Raw genomic sequence first — 24,988 nt, 5'->3', positions numbered from 1 at the left:
TGTGTCACATATAAAACTCTTACTGAGACTTTATACCATTTGTACACGCTTTTGGTGCTTTTGTAAATGCTTTGTATCCTTATAAAACTCTTATTGATGCTTTTTACAACTTGTACACGCTTTTGGGGCTTTTATAAATGCTCTTATCGCTGATAAAACTCTTTCTGATGCTTTATACCACTTGTACACGTTTTGGTGCTTTTATAAATGCTTTGTATCGGTAATAAAACTCTTACTGATACTTTTTACCACTTGTGCACGCTTTTGGGGCTTTTTTAAATGCTTTGTATCGCTGAAAAAATTCTTTCTGATGCTTCATACCACTTGTACACGCTTTTGGTGCTTTTATAAATTCTTTGGATCACCTATAAAACTCTAACTGATGCTTTTTACCACTTTTAGCCGCTTTTTGGGCTTTTATAAATGTTTTTTATCACCTAAAAAACTTTACTGATACCTTAAATAAACCGTACGCAATATTGGTGATTTTATAAATGCTTTTTATAACTTATAAAACTATTTCCGATGCTTTATACCACTTGTACAAACTTTTTCTGCTTGTATAAATTCTTTGTATCACTGATAAAACACTAGCTCATGCTTTATTCCGTGTCTACAATCGTTTACTGTTTTTTTAAATTCTTTGTATAAATTATAAGTATTTAAGTGAGGCCATACATGGTTTTTATAAGCATTTGGGGCTTTTTGAAAGGCTTTGTATCCTTATAAAACTCTTATTGATGCTTTATACAAATTGTGCAAGTTTTGGTTCTTTTGTAAATGCTTTGTATCGCTGATAAAGCTCTTACTGATGCTTTTTACCACTTGTGCACACTTTTGAGGCTTTTATAATTGCTTTGTATCGCTGAAAAAACTCTTTTTGATTCCTTATACAATCTCTAAAAACTTTTGGAGGGTTTATAAATGCTCTGTATCACTTTTAGGCCTTTCGCTGACTGTTAATGCAAACTGTACACGCTTTCGTTGCTTTTATAGATCCTGTTTGTCTCTCAAAAAACTTCAATTAAAGACTTTAACCAATGGTGCAAGATTTCTGTGCTTTTACACAGGACATGTGTGACCGACGCAACACATTCTAATTATTTTAATAACTTGTACTTACGGTCTCTGTTTTTTTGAATGCTTTGTTTCGGTTAAGAATGACATATCGATTTTTTATATCACTTATGCACGCCTTCAGTGATTTTATAAGTGCTTTGGATTACTTATCAAACTCTTACTGATGCTTTATACCACTTGTACAAACTTTTGGTGCTTTTATAAATGCTTTTCATCACTTATAAAACTCTTAATGATGCTTTATACAACTTGTACAGGCTTTTGGGGCTTTAATAAATGCTTTTTATCACCAATATAACTCTGTACAGGCTTTGGGGGCTTTTATAAATGCTTTTTATGACCTATAAATAGGCCTTTGTTGCTTTTATAAGGGCTTTTTATCACTTATAAAAACTCTTAGTGATGATTTATACCACTTGTATACGCTTTTGGTGCTTTGATAAATGCTTTGTATCTCTTATCCAACTATTACTGATGCTGTATTATCATTGTACGTACTTTTGGTGCATTTATGATTGCTTTGAATCTCTTATAATTATATTACTTACACTCTATAACAATTGGACACGGATTCGGGAATTCCATAATTACGTCTTATCACTCAAGAAACTCTTTCTGATGACTTATAACACTATTACAGGCTTTTGGTGCTTTTATAAATGCTTTTTATCACCTATACAACCTTTACTGATGCTTTATACCACTTATACACGCTTTTTGTGGTTTTTTAAATGCTTTTTATCACCTGTAAATCTCTTACTGATGCTTTAATCCATTTTTAAACACTTTTTGGGCCTTTATAAATTCTTTTTGTCCCTTTATACCAAATGTAAAGACTTTAGGGGCCTATATAAATGCTTCGCGACACCTATAAAACTCTTACTTATGCTTTATACCCCTTATACAAGCTTTTGGTGCTTATATAAATGTTTTGTATCATCTGTAAGACTCTTACTGATGTTTTATACAACTTGTACATGCTTTTGGTGCTTTTAAAAATGCTTTGTATCACTTATAAAACTCTTACTGATACTTTATACCACTTGTGCACGCTTTTGGGGCTCTTATAAATGCTTTCTATCACCCTTAAAACTCTTACTGATGCTTTATACCACTTATACACGCTTTTGGTAATTCTATAATGTTTTTATCACCTATAAAACTCTTACTGATGCTTTATACCACTTGTGCACGCTTTTGGTGCTTCTAAAAATGCTTTGTATCTCCTATAAAACGCTTACTGATGCTTCATAACACTTGTACATGCTTTTGGTGCTTTTGTAAATGCTTTGTATCACCTGTAAAACTCTTACCGATGCTTTATAACACTTATACACGCTTTTGGTGCTTTTACAAATGCTTTTTATCACTTATAAAACTCTTACTGATGCTTTATACCAATTTTACACGCTTTTGGTGCTCTTATAAATGCTTTTTATCACCTGTAAATCTCTTACTGATGCTTTATTCCACTTGTAAACGCTTTTGGGGTTTTTATAAATGCTTTTTATCACCTATAAACCTCTTAGTGATGCTTTATCCCACTTGTACACGCTTTTGTTGCGTTTATAAAGGCTTTGTATCACCTATAAAACTATTAATGTTTCCATATATAACTTTTACACGCTTTTGTAGATTTTTAACATTCTTTGTATATCCTGAACAACTTTTACTGGTACTTTATATAGCTTGTAAACGCTTATAATGCTTTTATAAATACTTATTATCACTTATAAAACTGTCACTGATGCTTTATACCACTTGTTCACGCTTTTTGGGCTTTTATAAATGCTTTTAATCACTTTATACCACTTGTAGACGCTTTTTTTGCTTTTATAAATGCTTTTTATCACCTATAAAACCCTTACTGGTGCTTTATACCACTTGTAAAAGCTTTTGATGCTTTTATAATTGCTTTGTATCATCTGTAAAACTCTTACATATGCTTTATACAACTTATACACGCTTTTGGTGCTTTTATAAATGCTTTGTATCCCCTATAATACTCTTACTGATGTTTTATACAACTTGTGCACGCTTTGGGGCTTTTAAAAAAGCTTTGTATCACTTATAAAACTCTTACTGATGCTTTATACCACTTGTACACGCTTTTGGGGCTTTTATAAATTCTTTTTATCTCATATAAAACTCTTTCTGATGCTTTATACCCGTTGTAAATTCTTTTTGGGCTTTTATAAATGCTTTTAATCACTTTAGCCAATGTTTCACACTTTTAATGCTTTTACAACTGTTTTTTATCATCGATAAACCCCTTACTAATGCTTATTGAAAATTGTACACCCTTTTGGTGCTCATTTAAATGCTTTTTATTACCTGTTAATTCCTAACTCATGCCTTAATCACACGTCGCACACTTTTATTGCTACAGTAGAATCTTTTCATTACCTATAAAACTTTTATTGATGCCTTATGCCACTAACAAGGACTTTAGTGGATTTTATAAATTATTTGAATCACCTTTAAAACTATTACTGAATTCTTTTTACAACGTAAATATGCTTTTTGTGCTTTTATAAATGCTTTTTATCACCTATAAATTTCTTACTGATGCTTTATACCACTTATACACGCTTTTGATGCTTTTATAAATGCTTTTTATCACCTGTAAAACTCTTACTGATGCTTTATTCTATTTGTAAACGCTTTTGGGTATTTTATAAATGGATTTCATTGCCTTCACAACTCTTTTTGATGCTTTATACAGCTTCTATACTCTTTTGGTGCTTATATAAATGGTTTGCATCACATATAAAGCTCTTACTGGTACTTTATACAACTTGTACACGCTTTTTGAGCTTTTATAAATGCTTTTAATCACTTTATACCACTTGTAGACGCTTTTTTTGCCTTTATAAATGCTTTTTATCACCTATAAAACCCTTACTTGTGCTTTAAACCACTTGTAAAAGCTTTTGATGCTTTTATAATTGCTTTGTATCATCTGTAAGACTCTTACTTATGCTTTATACCACTTATACACGCTTTTGGTGCTTTTATAAATGTTTTGTATCACCTATAAGATTTTTACTGATGTTTTAAATAACCTGTACACACTTTTGGTGCTTTTATAAATGCTTTTTATCGCCAATAAAGCTTTTACTGATGCTTTATACCACTTGTGCAGGCTTTTGGTGCTCTTATAAATGCTTTCTATCACTTATAAAACTCTTACTGATGCTGTATACCACTTATACACGCTTTTGGTAATTTTAAAATGCTTTTTATCACCTATACAGCTCTTACCGATGCTTTTTGCCAGTTATGAATGCTGTTGGGGCTTTTATAAATGATTTGTATCACCTATAAAACTCTTACTGTTGCATTATACCACTTATGCACGCTTTTGGTGGTTTTAAAAATGCTTTGTATCACCTATAAAACTCTTACTGATGCTTCATACCACTTGTATATCCTTTTGGTGCTTTTGTAAATGCTTTGTATCACCTGTAAAACTCTTACCGATGCTTTATACCACTTATACACGCTTTTGGTGCTTTTATAAATGCTTTTTATCACCTGTAAAACTCTTACCTATGCTTTAAACCACTTTTACACGCTTTTGGTGCTCTTAAAAATTCTTTTTATCCCTCTAAATCTCTTAATGATGCTTTATTAAACTCCTACACGCTTTGTGTGCTTTTATAAATTATTTTTATCACCTATAAAATTCATACTGATGCCTTATATCACTGGTTCGCACTTGCGGTGCTTTTATAATTGCTTTGTATCTCCTATAAAACTCTTACTGATGCTTTATACCTCTTTGTAACGCTTTGGGTGCTTTTATAAATGCTTTTTACCCCCTTTACAACTCTTACTGGCGGTGTATCCAACTTTTACACACATTTGGGGCTTTTATAAATGCTTTTTATCACATAACAAACTATTTCTGATGCTATATACCACTTGTACACGCTTTTGGGACTTTTATAAATTCTTTTTATCTCCTATAAAACTCTTTCTGATGCTTTATACCCGTTGTAAATGCTTTTTGGGCTTTTATAAATGCTTTTAATAACTTTATACCACTTGTACACGCTTTTGGTACTTTTATAAATGCTTTGTATCACCATTAAAACCCTTACTTTTACTTTATACAACTTGCACACGCTTTTAGTGCTCTTATAAATGCTTTGTATTACTTATAAAGCTATTACTGATGCTTTATGCAACTTGTAAACGCTTTTGATGCTTTTATAAATGGTTTTTATCACTTTTAAAACTATAACTGATGCTTTATACCATTTGTAAAAGCTGTTGGGGATTTTATAAATGCTTTTTATCGCCTATAAAACTCTTTTTGATGCTTTATACCACTTTTGCACGCTTTTGGTGCTTTTAGAAATGCTTTGTATCACTTATAAGACTCTTACTGATGCTTTATACCACTTGTAAACGCTTTTGGTGACTTTATAAATGAGTTTAATCCCCTATAAAATGTTAATTGATGATTTTTAACCCTGCATACGTGTTCCGGACCACTATAAAGGCTTTTTATCACCTATCATACTTTTACTGGTGCTTTTTAGCACTTATACACACTTTTCGTGCGTTTATAAACGCTTTTTATCTCCTACAAAACTCACTAATGCTTTATACCACTAGTAAACGCTTTTAAGGCTGATGCTTTATATCACTTGTACACTCTATTGGTGCTTTTACAAATGCTTTGTATCACTTATAAAACTCTTACTGGTGCTTGATACCAATTTTACACGCTTTTGGTGCTCTTATAAATGCTTTTTATCACCTGTAAATCTCTTACTGAAGCTTTTTATTATTGATGCCTTTATTATTGCTTTAGATCCCCTATAAAACTCTTACTGATGCTTTATCTCACTTGTGCACGCTTTTGGTGCTTTTATAAATGCTTTTTATCACCTAAAAAACTCTTACTGATGCTATATATTACTTTTACACACTATTGGGTCTTTTAAAAATTCTTTTTGTCTCATATTAAAATCTGTCTGATGATTTATAAACTTTTTATATGCTTTTCGGGGTTCTTTATATGCATTGTGACACAGTTACTAATTGCACTAACTTTTAGCACCAACACTCAGGAGTCGCATTACCGATAAAACCCTTACAGAGTCCGGACTACCCCGGTACAGGCTCACGGGACATTTTTTCAAGATGCTCACCACTCGATCGATTTACACTGGCGCCTTATACACCGGGCGAGCGAAGTCGGGAACTTTATAAAGTATTTGAATGACCTTTAAGATTCTTACTGATGCCTTTTACCACTTACATACGCTCTCTATGATTTTATAAATGCTTTTTATAACCCATCAAACTCTTGTTGATGATTTATGATACTTGTAAACGCTTTCGGTGATTTTATAAATGGTTTTTATCACATTTACAACTCTAACCGATACTTTATACATGTTGTAAACGCTGTTGGGTCTTTTATAAATGGATTTCATTGCCTATAAAACTCTTTCTGATGCTTTACACCACTTTTGTAAGCTTTTGGTGCTTTTATAAATGCTTTGTATCACCTATAAAACTCTTACTGATGCTTTATACCACTTACTGATGCTTTATACCACTAGTACACGCTTTTGTTGCTTTTATAAATGCTTTGTATCACTTATAAAACTCTTAAAGAGAAATACCAAAAGCGTGTACAAGTTATAAAAAGCATCAGTAGGAGTTTTTTAGGTGAAGCAAAGCATTTATAAAATCAAACAAAAGCGTGTAAAAGTGGTAAAAAGCATCAGTAAGAGATTTATAATAAAATACAAAGCATTTATAAAAGCAACAAAAGCGTATACAAGGTGTATAAACCACAAAAGAGTTTTATAGGTGATGCAAAGCATTTATAAAATCACCAAAAGCGTGCACAAGTTGTGTAAAGCATCAGAAAGAGTTGTGAAGGTGATGGAAACCATTTATAAAATCACCAAAAGCGTTTACAAATGGAATAAAGCATCAGTAAGAGTTTTAAAGGTGATACAAAGCATTTATAGGAGTACAAAAACAATGCGCCATTTGAATAAGTCGTGAGTAAGAATTTTATAGGTAATGCGAATCTTTTATAAAAGCACCAAAATTGTATACACGTTACAATAACTACTAGTAAGGGGTTTGTAGATGAAAAAAAGCATTTATAAAAGTACCAAAAGCGTGCACAAGTGGTATAAAGCATCAGTAAGAGTTGTGTAGGTGATAAAAAGCATTTATAAAACACCAAAAGCGTGTATAAGGGGTATAAAGCATCAGTAAGAGTTTTATAGGTGATACAATGCATTTATAAAAGCACCATAATCCTGTACAAACGGTTTTACTGTACAGAGTTTTACTGTACAAGTAAAACCCTTACTGATGCTTTATACCACTTATAAACACTTTTGTTGCTTTTATAAATACTTTGTATCACTTATAAAACTCTTACTGATGCTTAATACCACTTGTTCAGGCTTTTGGTCTTTTTATAAATGCTTTGTATCACCTATAACACTCTTACTGATGCTTTATACCACTTGTGAACGCTTTTGGTGCTTCTATAAATGCTTTGTTTCACTTATAACACTCTTACTGATGCTTTATACAACTTTTACACGCTTTTGTTGCTTTCACAAATGCTTTGTATCACTTACAAAACTCTAACTGATGTTTCATACCACTTGTACACACTTATGAGGACTTTATATATGCTTTTTATCACCTAAAACACTCTTTCTGATGCTTTATTCCAATTTTAAACGCTTTTTCAGCTTTCACCGATTTTTTTAATCATTTTTTGTAACTTGTCCTAGCTTTTAGTACTTCGAATAATAATTTGTATTACCAACAAATCTCTTACTGATGCTTTATACCACTTTCAAACGCTTTTGGTGCTTTTATAAATGCTTTGCATTACCTATAAAAACCTTAATTATGACTTATGCAACTTGTAAACGCTTTTGGTACTTTTATAAATGCTTTGTATCTTATTATAAAACTCTTACTGATGCTTTATAACACTTATAAACGCTTTTGGGACTTTTATAAATGCTTTGTAGACTTTTATACATTCTTTTCATCACTTATAAAATCATCACGAGTGCGTTTAAACACTTGTGAACACTTTTGGTTCTTTAATACATGCTGATAATCACTATTAACCACTCCTGCATGATTTTTTGGCAATTATAAATACTTTTCATCGCATCTAAAATTCTAACTAATGCTGTTTACAACTCGTAAACGCTTTTGGGGCGTTTATAAATGATCTTCATAACTTTTTAACACATTTTAACGCCTATGGGGCTTTTATAAATGCGTTGTATCACCTATAAAACTGTCACTGATGCTTTTTACCGCACGTACAAGATTTTGTTACTTTAATTAATATTTTTAATAACTTTATACAACTCGTGCACGCTGTTGGTGCTTTTATAAATGCTTTGTATCACATATAAAAATCTTAATGATGCTTTATACCACCTGTACAAGCTATTAGTGCTTTATTAAATGCTTTGTATCACCTATAAGACTCCTACTGATTCGTTTTTTAACTTTTCCATGCTTATTTGGCTTTTATAAATACTTTTCATCTCTTCATAAAACTTGCTTACGCCTACGAGGCTTACACAAATGCTTTTTATCACCTATAAACTCTTACTAGTGCCTTAAACAGCACGTACAAACTTTTTGAGTCTTTACAAATGCTTTTAGTCACCTTTAACCACTCGAGTATACTTTCGTTGGTATTATAAATGCTTTGCATCACTTATACGACTCTCACTGATGCTTTATACCATTTGTGAACACTTTTTGAACTTTAATAGATGCTGACAATCAACATTTACCTCTCGTTCAAGCTTTTGGTGCTTTTATAAATGCTTTGTATTACTTATAAACCCCTTACTGATGCTTTATACCACTTGTACACACTTTTTGAGCTTTTACAAATGCTTATAGTCACCTTGTACGACTCGTGCACGCTTTAGTTAGTTTTGTAAAGGGATTGTATTACCTATAAACCTGACCCTAGTTCCGTAAACAAGTTGTGAACACTTTTTTTAACTTTATACATTCTTTTTATACCCTTTAAAACTCTTCCTGGTGCCTTTTACAACTTGTACACGCTTTTGGGGCGTTTATAAATTCTTTTCATCAGTTTATACCACTTACTTAGAGTTTTATAGTTTATACAAAGCATTTATAAAAGCACCATAATTCTTTTGGTGCTTTTCCATAACGCTTTTCCATAAAGCATCAGTAAGAATTGTATAAGTGATACAAAGCATGTATAAAAGCACCAAAAGCGTTCATGAGCGGTATACAACATCAGTAAGAGTTTTAGAGGCGTTACAAATTATGAATAATAGCACAAAAAGCGTATAGAAGATGTATATAGTGATTAAAATCATCTATAAAAGCACCAAAAGTCTGCATAAGTGGTTTAAGGCACCAGTAAAAGTTTTATAAATGTTACAAAGCATTTAATAAAGTACCAAAACTGTGCATAAGTGGTTTATATTGACTAAAAGCATTTATTATGTTACAAAAAGCGTGCAAAGATTGTATACTGCATCAGTGAGATTTTTATAGGTGATGCAAACTATTAATAATATCAAACAAATCATTCAAAAGAATTATAAAGAGATTAACATCATTTATTAAATCACCAAAAGTTTTTACAAGAGGTTTAAGGCACTAGTAATAATTGTATAAGCTATACAAAGCATGTGCGAAAGCACCGAAGGCGTGTGCGAGTGGTAAGAAGTGATGAAAACAATTTATAAAAGCCCAAAAAGCATGGAAAAGTGATAAAACTAATCAGTAAGAGTCTTGTAGGTGATAAAAAGCATTTATAAAAGCTCAAAAAGTGTGTAAGAGTGTTATAAAGGATCAGTAAGAGATTCTTACGTGATAAAAAGCAAGTATAAAAGCACAAAAAGCGTGCACGCGCTGTATAAAACAGCAGTAAGAGTTTTATAGGTGATACAAAGCATTTATAAAAGCACCGAAAGCGTGTGCAAGTGGTATAAAGTGATATAAAAGCCCCAAAAGCATGTAAAAGTGGTAAAAAGCATCAGTATGAGTTTTAAAGGTGATGAAAAGCATTTATAAAAGCACCAAAAGCGTGTAAAAGTGGTATAAAGCATCAGTAAGAGTTGTTTACGTGATAAAAAGCATGTATAAAAGCTCAAAAAGTCTGTACAAGTGGTATAAAGCAACAGTAAGAGTTTTATAGGTGATGCAAAGCATTTATTAAAGCACTAAAAGTGTGTACAAGTGGTTTAAAGCAACAGTAAGAGTTTTATAGGTGATACAAAGCATTTTTAATACTACAAAAAATCTATACGAGTGGTATAAAGTGACTAAAAGCATTTATTAAGGAACAAAAATCGTGTACAAGTGGTATAAGGTGATTAAAAGCATTTATAAACGCACAAAAAGTGTGTACAACCTGCAAGAATCATTATGAAAAGTTTTTATAGGTGATAAGAAGCATTTATGAAGCCCCGATACGCGTGCACGGCAATTATTAACCATTAGTAAAAGGTTTTAGGTGATGCGAATCATATATAAGAGCACTAAAAGAGTGTACAAGCAGTATGAATTGATTTAAAGAATTTATAAATGCCCGAAAAGCCTTTACAAGTGGTATAAAGCATCAGTAAGATTTTTATAGGTGATACAAAGCATTTATAAAAGCACCAAAAGCGTGTACAAGTGGTATGAAGTGACATAAAGCATTTATAAAAGCCAGAAAAGAGTGTACAAGTGGTATAAAGCATCAATAAGAGTTTTATAGGTGATAAACAGCATTTCTAAAAGCACCAAAAGCCTATACAAGTGGTATAAAGCATCAGTAAGAGTTTTATAAAATATACAAAGCATTTATAATAGCACCAAAAGCGTGTACAAGTGGTATAAAGCATCAGTAAGATTTTTATAGGTGATACAAAGCATATATAAAAGCCCCAAAAGCGTGTGCAGGTAGTAAAAGGCATCAGTAAGAGTTTACAGGTGATACAAAGCATTTATAATAGCGCCTAAGGTGTGTAAAGGTGGAAAAAGGGATCATTGAGAGTTTTTCACGTAATTCACATCATATATAAAAGCAACGAACGTGTTTAAAAGCGGTAAAAGTAACTGATAATAGTTTTACTGGGGTCACAAAGAAATTAAAAGGGTACCCGAAGCGTTTGCAGATGGAAAAAAGTATCACAGATAGTTTCACAGATGATACAAAGTGTTAAAAAGCGCAGTAAAAGCCTGGACAATGGGCTTAAAGTAATTAAAAGAATTTGTAAAAACACAAAAAGTGTGTACAAGTGGTATAAGGCATCAGTAAGAAGTTGATACGTAAGAATATTCACTAGAACGGGTACCACAATCGATTGCTAGCCGTTAAAGGAGACAGTTCGATTTTTATAGGTGATAAAAAGTATGAAAAAGGGCACCATAAGCACGTAAACGCGGTATAAGGCATCAGTAAAAGTTTCATTAGAAATACTTGGCCTTTGAAGGAGCACCAAAAGCGTTTACAAGTTGTAAATGGCATCAGTAAGAGTTTTATAGGTAATAAAAACCATTTGTAAAAGCAAAGGTGCGTGAAATTTGTATAAATCACCAGTAGGAGACTTTTACTTGGTGCGAAGCCTTAATCAGGTTAACAAACACACGTGGATGTTATAAAAGGGGATTAAAAGCATTTATAAAAGCACCAAAAGCGTTTAAGCGTTTAAGCGTTTAAGAGTTTTATAGGTGATAAAAAGCATTTATATAAGCACCAAAAGCGTTTACAAGTCTTAAAAGGCAGCAGTAAGAGTTTTATAGATGATAGAAAGTAATTATAAGAGCCCCAAACGCGTTTACAAGTGGAATATGGCATCAGTAAGAGTTTTACAGGTAATAAAAAGCATTTATTAAACTACCAAAAGCGTATACAAGTTGTAAAAGGCATCAATAAGAGTTTTTTATTTAATAAAAAGCATTTATAAAAGTACTAAAAGCGTATGCAGCATTTAAAAGGCATCATTAAGATGTATTTAGGTAATAAAAAGTCTTTATGAAAGTACCAAAATCGTTCACCTGTTTTACCAGTAAAAAGATCAATTTTTACAGGAAATTCTCAGCCTCTAACAGGGTACCAGAGGTGATTGCTTGCTGGTAGTATTATCAGAGGGATGTACTCAGAAGACAAACCGCACTACTAAGATAACTGACCGTGTTTAAAAGCTATGAACGGAACCAATTAAATGTTGGTTAACGACTCAAAACCATTCAAGAATCGCTTAAAGCATTGACAGGGTGTATAATATGATTAAAAAGCTTGGTAAAAGCACCAAAAGCATATACAAGAAGCATAAAGCACCAGTAAGAGTTTTATAGGTGATACAAAGCATTTAAAAAAGTACCAAAAGCGTTTACAAGTTGTATAAGGCATCAGTAAGAGTTTTATAGTTGATACAAAGCTTTTATTAACGTACCAAAATCGTTCAAGTGTGGTATTAAGCACTAGTGAGAGTTTTATAGTTGATACACAGATGTTGATAAGTTCCAGCCTTCGTGAGAAATGTGTATGAGTTGGTGAAAAGAATTTAGAAATGCCAAAAACGTGTTGAAAACTTAAATAACGAAACAGTAAGAGTTATATAGCTGATAAAAAGAATTTATAAAACCACCAACGGTGCCTGATTGAGGTAAATGGAATAAGTCAACGTCAGTCTGGCAAGGCGATGCCTTAGAAAAGGTACTAAACTCGTTCGCAGGTGGTATAAGGCATCAGTAAAGGACAGTCTGGTGATAAAAAGTGTTGGAGTGGGTACTAAAATCATTCGCAAATTGATAAAGTCGTAAGTACGTGTCATTCTGGCGATAAAAAGCCCCTTTAAGGGCACCAGAGGCGTTCGCCAGATTTATCAAGCAGCAGTACAAGTCTATTTGGGGATAAAAAGCAACTATAAGAGCACCAAATGCGTTTACAAGTTGTATAAAGCATCAGTAAGAGTTTTATAAGTGATACAAAGCATTTATAAAAGCACCAAAAGCGTTTACAAGCGGTATAAGGCATCAGTAAGATTTTTATAGGAGATACAAAGCATTTATAAAAGTGCCAAAAGCCTTTACAAGTTGTATCAGGCATCAGTAAAAGTTTTATAGGTGATAAAAGCATTTATAAAAGCACCAAAAGCGTGCACAAGTTGTATAAAGCATCAGTAAGAGTTTCATATGTGATACAAAGCATTTATAAAAGTACAAAAAGCTTGAACAAGCGTCATGAGGTGATAAAAAGAATTTAGAAAAGCCCGAAAAGCGTGTACAAGTGGCATAAAGCATCAGTAAGAGCTTAGTAGGTGATAAAAAGCATTTATAAAAGCCCCAAAAGCGTTTAAGCGTTTAAGCGTTAAAGAGTTTTATAGGTGATAAAAAGCATTTATAATAGCACCAAAAGTGTTTACAAGTTGTAATATTCATAAGTAAGAGTTTTAAGGGTAATTCAAATCATTTATAAGAGCACCAAAAGCGTCTACAACTGGTAAAAGTCATCAGAAAGAATTTCACACGTGACGCAAATCGTTAATAAGGGCACAAAAAGTCTTTACAAGTTGTATAAGCCATCAGTAAGAGGTTTACAAGTAATACAAAGCATTTATAAAAGCATCGAAAGCGTATGCAAGTGTTATAAAGTGATGAAAAAAATTTATAAAAGCACCAAAAGCATGTACAAGTGGTAAAAAGCATCAGTAAGAGTTATGAAGGTGATAAAAAGAATTTATAAAAGCCCCATAAGCGTTTAAGCGTGAAAGAGTTATATATGTGGGTAAAAGTAAGTTTATAGGTATCAAAAGTGTTGACAAGCTGAAAAATTCAGAAGTGTGAGTTTACAGGTGATAAAAACCCCTTCTAAGAGCCCCAGCAGCATGTAAAAGCTGAATAAGGTGATAAAAAGAATTTATAAAAGCACCAAAAGTGTATACAAGTGGCATAAAGTGATTAAAAGAATTTATAAATGCCCGAAAAGTGTTTAAGCGTTTAAGAGCTTTATAGGTGATAAAAAGCATTTGAATAAGCATAAAAAGCGTTTACAAGTGTAATATGTCATCATCACGATTTTGTTAGTTGAGACAAATCCTCTATTAAGGTGCTAAACTTGTTCACAAGTGGTAACTGGATTATGTAAATGTTAGTTAGGTAATTCTATCCATTTGATAGGGCACTAATAGTGCGTGAATGTTGAATCTGGCGAAATTCAGAGTTATACTAGTAAGGCACTGTACATATAAAAGCACCAACATCATGTATAAGATGTAAAAGGCATCAATATGAGTTTTATAGGTGATACAAGGCAGTTATAAATACTCCAAATGTGTTTAAAAGTGAAATAAGGCATCATTAAGAGTTTTATAGGTAATAAAAAGAATTTATAAAAGCATCAAAAGCGTGTACAAGTGGTATAAAGTGACGAAAAGAATTTATAAAAGCCCCAAAAGCATTTACAAGTTGTATAAGGAATCACTAAGAGCTTAATAGCTTATTCAAAGCATTTATAAAAGCCCCAAAAGCGTTTAAGCGTGTAAGTTTATTATATGTGATACAAAGCATGTGAATGGGCACCAAACTCAAATGAACACTGATAATGTCATTACCAAGAGTTTTATAGACGATACAAAGCCTTGAAAAGGGCACCCGAGGCATATGCAGGCGTCTTAAGTTATTACAGAGAGTTGCATTAGAGATAAAAAGCCTTTATAAAAGCACCAGAAGTGTGTACAAGCATTTAAAGCGTGATAAAAAGCGTGATAACCCGTGATAAACCCAAAAGCGTGATACAAAGCATTTATAAAAGCACTAAAAGCGTATACAAGTGGTATAAAGTGATGAAAAGAATTTATAAAAGCCCCAAAAGCATGTACAAGTGGTAAAAAGCATCATTAAGAGTTATATAGGTTATAAAAAGCATTTATAAAAACCCCAAAAGTGTTTAAAAGTGGAATAAAGCATCAGTAAGACATAGACATAGACATAGGTTTATTAAGATCGAACAGCGTAGCCATGGCTAATTTATGCCGTCTTTACAACAATATGAAAAAAAAATACAAATAACACTATAAAAACACTAACACGTGAATTCAAATAACACTAAGTCTTGTTGTATGCTTCTACGAAAAAAGGGACAAACGTGTTTTTGTAGCGGTTGGTCCTGCAGACAGGGGGTTGTAGCTTCGACTGGGATCTGGTTCTTTGGTTAACAGGAGCATCAGGTGGGAGGATCAGTCTGTGATGGGGCGAAGATAGCAGTGACTTGCCGAGGGACATGATCATTGATAATCGTCTGTCGCTGAGAGATTCAAGGTTCAGTTCTTGCAAGAGTTTGTTGTAGTCGTCATTTCTGTTACCAACGATTATGTTAACAGCTCGTTTCTGCAAAGATTCAAGGTTATCGCAAAGGTAGTGGGTGCTCTGGACAAAAGGTCCCCAGACAGCAATGGCGTATTCGAGTAGAGGTCTCACATACGTAATATAGGCATTTTTTAGGCTTTGAGTGTCGCAGCCAAATCTGCGCATCAGGACTAGGGTCTGAAGTGATGCATTGCCAGCCTTAATAACCTTCTCCACGTGTTCGGTGAATGTGCAGTCCATCGATAATGTGACTCCGAGGATTTTTGCAGATGGAACAATAGGGAAAGGGACTTGCGGGAATTCCAGATCACGTTTTAAGGGGCAAAACCTGAGGATCGTTGATTTATCTGCATTCAGTGTCAACTTGTAACGTTCACAGTCCTCAGAGAAGGATGCCAGAAGGGTCTCGCTGAACTGACGTTCGATTACACCTTCTCTCACGAGGTATTTGAGGACAAATGATACATCGTCGACGAATTTGAGTCGCTCTTCGAAATTCTGAAGGAGGAAGTTGATGAGGGAGATAAATATGAAACCAGCAAGTCTTGTACCCTGAGGGGCTCCACAGGTAAGTTTAGACCAGTATGAGATCAAGTCACCTTCAAACAATGGAAATACACACTGCGTTCTGTCCTGAAGGAAGCTCATCACTAATGCAAGAGACCGCTTCTGTGCGCCCATTGCTCGCATATTTTTTGCTGCCGTAAGATGACAAATCAGGTCAAATGCCTTCCTGAAATCGGCGAGAGCTAGGTCGATGAAGGTACTGCCCTTGTCAAGCCACTTAAAGATAATGTCAACTACGCGCACGAGGTATATCGAGGTATTGCAACCTTTGAGGCCGCCATACTGGTAACGGTCTATGTTTTCCCGCGTTTGCTTGATCAATTCACGCAGGATGAATGACTCGGTGACTTTTGCAAAGGTAGATGTGATTGATATCGGTCGTAACTCGTTGCAAGATTTGGGTGTTTTAGTCTTCGGTATAACACGCACAAATGCGTGTTTCCAGCACGACGGGAAAGTTGACTGGGCGAAACATTCGCTGATGATGTGTCCAAGTGGCTTGGCGAGGAAAAGAGAGAACTCTCGTATTAACCTTATAGGCAGCTCTTCAGGAAAAGAGCTACTGGATGGACACAACTTGTTCAGCTCTTTGAAAACTTGATACTCAACTATTTCGATTTCACCTTCGTCGGGGCATATTAACAGTAGATTCTCTATTTCAGTGTTAGTTGGGGCAGGAAAGGATGTACAAATGTCAGTAAAGTAATTGTTGACGTCATTTGCACTCACGAGTGACCCATCATCGTTCAGAATACGGATACTGGATGATACTGTTTTTCCAGCAATCTGCCTCACTAGACGGTGCCATTTACGGGGATCCTTTTTTATTTCAGGGTCCAAAAGGGATTGTCCGAAGGACTTTCTTGCCTCGCGACAAAGGCTAACGATTTTGTTTCTTAATAATCGTAACGACGTTGCGTCTCCACTTGACTGCCTTACAGTGTTTTTTTCGCGAATCAGCTGTTTTATTTTTGGAGTGATCCAGGGCTTGTTAGATTCGCTCACGACAAATGGCTTTTCCGGGAAAACTTCTAAGTATTTCCCATAGAGTAGGGACTGAAATATTTCTGCTTTCCTGTTGACATCGCTTTCGTTGTATACTTCGCTGAAGCAGTGAGTACCGACCCACATTCCGTACGTATTAATAGCAGACCTCGTGATAGGTCTCCGGAGTACTTTTATTTTCTTTAGCTTCCTGATTTCACTTTTTGCCTTCATCAGCAGAGTGTGATGGTCCGATTTGCCCAATGGCCCGTTCGAAGACACGTCTTTGTAATATGGAGCAAGGTTTGTCAGAATAAGGTCAAGGGTGCTCCCGGTCACATGGGTGGGTATCTTGACCACTTGTGACATACCCAGCGTATTAGCAAGCCATTGTTTCTTTGTTTGGTTGAAGTCACCAGCTATTATGAAGCCCGGGTGGCTATACCGCTGACGTAAAAGCATTTATAAAAGCACCAAAAGCGTTTACAAGTGTAATAAGGCATCGGTAAGAGTTTTATAGGTGATAAAAAGCATTTATAAAAACACCAAAATCGTTTACAAGTTGTATAAGGAATCAGTAAGAGTTTTATAGGTGATAAAAAAGCATTTATAAAAGCACCAAAAGCATTTAAAAGTGGAATAAAGCACCAATAAGAGTTTTATAGGTGATAAAAAGCATTTATTAAAGCACCACATGCGTTTACAATTGATATAAAGTGATAAGAGAATTTATAAAAGCCCAAAAGCATATACAACTGGTAAAAAGCATCATTAAGAGTTTAATAGGTGATAAAAAAGCATTTATAAAAAAAACTATAGCTTTTATAAGTAGTATAAAGGACCATTAATAGTTTCAAAGCTGTTTCAAAGCATTTCTAAATGCCAAAAACGTGTTTGCAATCGAAGTACGGCATCAGCAAGAGATAGATTGGTAATTCAATGCATTAGAAAGGGTACCTAAAGCGTTTGATAGCGGATAATGGCGAAAGCGCGAGATATTTTGGCGATAAAAAGCCCTAAAGCGGCCGCCAGAGGCGTGCGCAGGTTGTAAAAGTCGTCAGTAAATGTTTTACAGGAGATAAAAAGTCAAAATAAGGACACCAAAAGCATTTACAAGTGTTATAGGGCATCAGAAGGAGTTTTAAAGGTAACACAAAGCATTTATAAAAGCACCAAAAGAGTTTACAAGTTGTATAAAGTGACTAAAAGAATTTATTAACGCACCAAACGCTTGTACAAGCGGTATAAAGTATTATTGAGAGTTTTATAGGTGATAAAAAGCATTTATAAAAGCACCAAAAGCGTTTACAAGTTTTATAAAGTGACTAAAAGCATTTATAAAAGCTAGAAAAGCGTGTACAAGTGGTATAAAGAATCAGTAAGAGTTAAAAAGGTGATAAATGGAAGTTTTTACGAGTTGTATAAGGCCTCAGTAAGAGTTTTATATGTGATAAAAGCATTTATAAGAGCACCAAAAGCCTTTGCAATTGGTATAAAGCATCATTAAGAGTCTTATAAGTGATACAAATCATTTATGAAAGCACCAAAAATGTGTACAAGTGGTATAAAGCAACATTAAGAGTTTTATAGGTGATAAAAAGCATTTATAAAAGCACTAAAATCGTGAAAAGGTGGTGTAAAGAATCATTGGTATTTTAATTGGTAATTCACATCATTTATAACAAAAAAAAACGTATTTAAAAGCAGTTTAAGGAACAGATAAAAGTTCTACTGACATTTCATAGTCAATCAAAAAATACTAGAAGCATTCGCAGGCGTTATAAAGCATCAGTGGGAGGTCTTTAGGAAGTGAAAAGCATTTTTCAAAACCCCAAAAGCGTTTACAAGTTGTATTAAGTGACTGAAAGATTTTATAAACGCAGCAAAAGCATGTAAAAGTGGTATAAAGTATTAGTGAGAGTTTTTTAAGTGATAAACAGAATTTATAAAAGCATCACAATCATTTAAAAGTTTTATAAAGTGGTGAAGATAATTTATAATATCAACGAAAGCTTTTACAAGTGGTAAAAAGCATCAGTAAGAGTTATAAAGGTGATATATGGAAGCGTTTACGAGTTGTATAAGGCCTCGGTAAGAGTTTTATAGGTTATAAAAAGGATTTATAAAAGCACTAAAAGTGTGAACAAGTGGCATAAAGCATCAGTAAGAGTTTTATAGATTATAAAAAGCATTTATAAAAGCCCCAAAAGCGTTTAAAAGTGGAATGAAGCATCAGTAAGAGTTTTACAGGTGATAAAAAGCATTTATAAAAGCCCCAAAAGCGTTTATAAGTTGAAAAAGGTACCAGTAAGAGTTTTATAGGTGATAAAAAGCATTATTAAAAGCACCAAAAGCGTGGAAAAGTGGTATACAGTGCTTAAAAGATTATATAAACGCAGCAAAAGCATGTAAAAGTGGCATAAAGTATCAGTAAGAGTTTTTTTAGGTAATACAAAGATTTTATAAAAGCACCAAAAGCGTGTACAAGTTGTATAAGGTGATGAAAAGAATTTATAAAAGCCCCAAAAGCATGTACAAGTTGTAAAAAGCATCAGTAAGAGTTATATAGGTGATATATGGAAGCGTTTACAAGTTGTATAAAGCATCTGTAGGAGTTTTATAGGTGAAAAAAAGCATTTATAAAAGCACCAAAAGCCTGTACAAGTGGTATAAAGCATCAGTAAGAGTTTTATAAGTGATACAAAGCATTTATATAAGCACCAAAAACGTTTACAAGTGGTATAATGCAACAGTAAGATTTTTATAGGTGATACAAAGCATTTATCAAAGCACAAAAAGTGTTTAATAGGTAAGAGTTTTTTAGTTGATAAAAAGTAATTGAAAGGGTATCAAACGCTCTTAAATGTGGAATATATCATAAGTAAGATTCATATATTGAAGGCAAAGTGTTTGAAAGGGTACTAAAAGCATGTAACAACTGTTAATGGAAACACTACGAGTTTTATTGGTAATGCAAAACATCTAAAAGTACACCAAAGGCACTTATAAGCTTTATAAGGCATTAGAGAGAGTTTCACAGGAGATAAAAAGAATTTATAAAAGCCCCAAAAGCGTTTAAAAGCATTTAAAGCGTGATAAAAAGCGTGATAACCCGTGATAAACCCAAAAGCGTGATACAAAGAATTTAAAAAAGTACCAAATGTGATTATAAATTGTATGAGGTGATGAAAAGAATTTATAAAAGCCCCAAAAGTGTTGACAACTTAAAAAAAGAATCAGTAAGAGCTATATAGGTGATAAAAAGCATTTATATAAAAGTCCCAAACGCATTTAAAAGTGGTATAAAGCATCGATTGAAAACAGGATCAGCCGCTTTGTGGCATGTTTGAAACAGGTTTTTATGCGGCCATGCCCCATAGAAACAAAAATGAATTCTTGTCGAAAAGGGGCATGTTTAAGAGCTGACGTCACAAGACTTGTTTTGTTTCTTAAGCTAATACGAAGGTGATGACATGCCAATTCTAAACCGAAAACGACTCTATCGAAATGTGGCACGTATAGGCATCATGTCAAAAAACTGGTTTTTGTTCTATAAGCTAATATGAAACCAATGGCAAAAGTTCATTTGCATTGAATAATTAAGGGTTTGCTGGAATTCAGTGGTAGAGTAAGTACTTTGAAATAAAGATGGCAGTGAGAGATAAACCCCTTTTTAAAAAATGGATGTCTTTTCAACTTAGGATTTATAAATACCTACTTCTAAGGTGCAGAATGTACAAAAATAAAAGTAGACATTTTATTTACAAATATATTTGTTTCCTTTATGTATAAATTATATTTTTGGAAGGAGATTTTATAAAACATTTAGTTAAAAATTTTTGATGGTTTTCGTTCAAATAAGAAATTTTGTTTATCACTGGTTTCATATCAAGTGGGACTCTTGTTAAAACGGATTTAAATGGCCATATTCACTGGAAAAGGGTGATTCTAACCTCTAAATAGCTCCCTCTGGAGCTATTGTTTTATCCTTATATCCTTTCACTCTATACCTTCAACTCTGTTTCTACTTAGCCTTTTGTGTCATTCCTATCTAGTATTCATTCATATAGAAAACAAATTACAAGAAACGTTGAATCGATAAATACTTTATTTTAAATAAGAGATTATTTTATAAAATACATGGTTGTGTCTTCTTCCACTGTCAAATCCATAGACACTTTGAGTGTCTGTTTTGTCGGTGTCGGGTAAACTTCGAAAGGTTAAATTTTCGTTGTTTTCTTTCTTCTTTTCTTTTTTTGTTTAGCACTGAGGACAGCTTGAGGGAGGTCCTTGTAGAAATATTTGCTTGTTTCTTCGTCATCATGGTTTGCCACTGGCTGACAAAATCCTTGTTTTCTCACCTGTTTTGACTTTATTTTTCATTTTATTATTTTCTGATTAGAGAGCCTAAGTGTAGAAGTTTTAACTCCTATTTTCTATCTAAAATCTTGAATTTTGTACTTTTTCCTTGGAAGAGATACGGTTTTATATGTTTCTGTTCCCCATGCCCAATTGTAGCAAACCAAACCTAGAAGATTAGAAGAGGGCTTATTTGATCGTGAATCACAAATATTACTGACCTTTGAGAATAACCAAAGATTGGAGGGTAGCTAGCAATTGTTCCACGCCTCTTTTTACCCATATAATGACATATCAAAATTTGGCATTATTAATTTGTTTTAAACAGTAGAAAGGTCCAATAATTTATCTTTGGGGAGGAAATGATCCCTTATAGTCCAAGAAGAAGGAACTACAAGTTACGCAGTTTGCCCACCGTTCACATATAGTATTTCTCATTGCAGAATAGGAAAAAATTATAATGGGAATTGGTATTTTTTGGTGGGAAGGGGGTCCTTGAGTGGTATGTAAGCCCTTCCGGGGGAATAATTTTTCATGGTAAGATTCAGGGAAATTTCTGAGCCAAATTTTACACAGAAAGCAGGAAAGGATTTCTTGTCAAAATTTGAAAACAATCAGAAATTCCATTTATAAAACCAAGTTTTAAGCTTAAGAGAAACAAGAGCCATTTTAAATATGAGTGGAGCGGCTCCTTTCTCAACCCTTGCTCTTTAAGCTAGTCAGTTTTGTTATCGTTCTATGACTCGTTCCTTTAGGATTGAGTCATAGAACACAAGGGCTGTTGAATTTGAAGTATTTTTAAATAACTTGCTTTTCAAACAGTTTGTGGTAACGAACTGTAAGTAAGGAGCGACCCGGCTCAATGGTAACCGAAACTCTAAAAAAACGGAATTTGGTACCAATAGATACATCAAAAGAATCAGATTTTAATTCTGATTTCAAATATATAGGTTTCATCAAGTTTAATATTACTCATCAAAAGTTACGCGCCTGAGAAAATTTGGCTGGTTTTCGAAAAAACGGGGAAAGACCCCTAAAAGTAATTGAACCTTAATGAAATTCACACCATCATATTTAGCGTATCAGAAAACCCTACTGTAAAGGTTTCAAGCTCCTATCTACAAAAATGTGGAATTTTGCATTTTTTGCCAGAAGAAAGATCACGGGTGGGTGTCTATTTGTTTGTTTGTTTTCCCCAGGGGTAACCCAGTGACCCGAGAATATCGTAAGAGGGCTCATTGGAACGGAAATTAAAAGTTTTAGTGCCCTTTTTAAGTGACCAAAAAAAATGGGAGGGCAGCTAGGCCCCTTGCCACGCTCATTTTTTTCTCAAAGTCACCCAATTGAAATTTTGAGATACCCATTTTGTCCAGCATAGTCGAAAATCTAATAAATATGGCTTTTACGATGACTTAATTCCTCACAGTTCTCAGGGTAAGGGCTGCAAGTTATGAACTTTGCCCATTGCTTACATATCGTATTGGTTATTGGGAAGTATACAGACATTTTCAGGAAGAATTTTTTTCTGGTGGGGGGCTGGAGGAGGGGCGATCTATTCTAATTAAACGGCCTTTGTGATTCAGGGGTTTGTGAATTAAAAAATTTTTAACTTTTAACGTAAAGAGCGTGGTATTGACTAAGGGGAGAACCCCATCATATACGTAATAAAAAAAAACAATAAAAAAAACAAGCGATACGGCTCAATAGTAATCGAAACTTTTAAAAACGGAACTTTGATGTCAATAAATGTATCAAAAGAATGGGCTTATAATGTTGATTCTAAAGATGTGAATTTTATTAAGTTCTTTAGTGGTATTACTCATCAAAGGCTACAAGTCTGAGAAAATTTACCTGATTTTTTAAAGAGGGGGCAAACATCCCTTAAAAGTGAAAAAATTTAATATAAATCACACCGTCAGATTCACCGTATCAGAAAACCCTATAACATAGGTTTCAAGCTCATATCTGCAAAAATCTGCAACTGTGTATTTTTTGCAAGAAGAAAAATATACGAATATAGAAGTTCGTTACGTAAATTAATTTGTAAATTACGTCAGAACAAAATTTAGAGAGCCATTTAGCAAAAGAAAAGTACATTTTTTATGCAAATTTTGCTTACTTATTCAATGCCGGCGAGCCAAAATAAAAGCTGCATTAACTAAAAAACGATCAGAAATTAAATAAAAAAAACAAGTTTTTTAAACTGAAAGTAAGGAGCGACATTAAAACTTAAAACGAACAGAAATTATTCCGTATATGAAAGGGGTTGTCCCCTCCTCAACGCCTCGCTCTTTACGCTAAAGTTTTTATTGTTTAAAAAAAAGTTGTGAGAAAGTCAAACTTTAGCGTGAAGAGTGAGGCGTTGAGGAGGGCACAGCCCCTTTCATATACGGAATAATTTCTGTTCGTTTTAAGTTTTAATGTCGCTCCTTACTTTCAGTTTGAAAAACTTGTTTTTTTTATTTAATTAGAGTAAAGAGCGAGGATTGAGAATGCGACTGTAACGGCAAAACTTCGATCATTTTAAGTTTAAACCTTGCTCTTTACTTTCAGTTGAAAAAAGTTGTCTTTTCATTTGTTGAAAAGACATTTGTTTCATTTGTTGACGAACAGAAATTATTCCGTATATGAAAGGGGCTGTGCCCTCCTCAACGCCTCGCTCTTTACGCTAAAGTTTTTATTGTTTAAAAAAAGAGTTGTGAGAACGTCAAACCTTAGCGTAAAGAGCGAGGCGTTGAGGAGGGCACAGCCCCTTTCATATACGGAATAATTTCTTTTCTTTTTAAGATTTAATGTCGCTCCTTATTTTCATTTTAAAAAACTTTTTTTTTATTTAAAGGCTGCGAAAGCGGAGGGTTTGGGGGGGCGGCAGCCCCCCAACTGTGCCTCCTAATCCCTGTACGTTTTAAGGTTCAACCTTTTAACTCAGCCTCTTTAACTCTTTAGAAAACGTAGTTTTTTTCAAATAATTAAATTATATAAAAGGGGAAAACTGAGTTTTTTAAGTGGAAGTAATAAGCTTCTTTACAACCAAAATATTTGTCATTTTTTTTTACAATAAAGTAAAAAAAAAACCTAAATATAATATAAGGTAAAAGTCTGAATAGAATATAAAGAAGTGGATTTTTGAATGAAATAAACAACGGTTATCAAAACATAAATGAACCGGAATTGTCCTGCAAATGAAAAGGGTCATAGTTACAAACCTCTAAGTTTTTTATGCTAGTTTGTTTTTCGTTATTCGTATCGGTTTTAAACAATAAAATTCGTGGTTTGTTTGGAGGAGATTCAATTATCAGAACATTTGTAATCGTAATTATTCTCAAATTCTCAACGTTACAACTATAATCTTCTCAACACATTTTTGGCATTTAATATCTTAGATGGTTTTCAATTGTTGAAGTTCTTGCACTAGCTTCGTTAAAGAAGTTTTGCTCTGTTATTCTGAGAGTTAATAAAATGGAAAAATCATTTATAAAAATAAAAACGAGTCATTTATAAATTTTAATTGTGAAGCTAAAACCTCGCTTATCCTTTGCCACAGCTGTTTTAAAGCTATCTTTAGCAATTTGGTATTTTATAAGATAAAAACAGTAGGTTCGAATCATTATACTGTTTTAGCTGA

Source organism: Artemia sp. Qi Xiang Cuo, chromosome 15, assembly GCF_049724085.1.
Source record: "Artemia sp. Qi Xiang Cuo chromosome 15, ASM4972408v1, whole genome shotgun sequence".
NCBI classification, from domain to species: Eukaryota; Metazoa; Arthropoda; class Branchiopoda; order Anostraca; family Artemiidae; genus Artemia; species Artemia sp. Qi Xiang Cuo.
Note: the sequence above shows the minus strand (reverse complement) of the source record.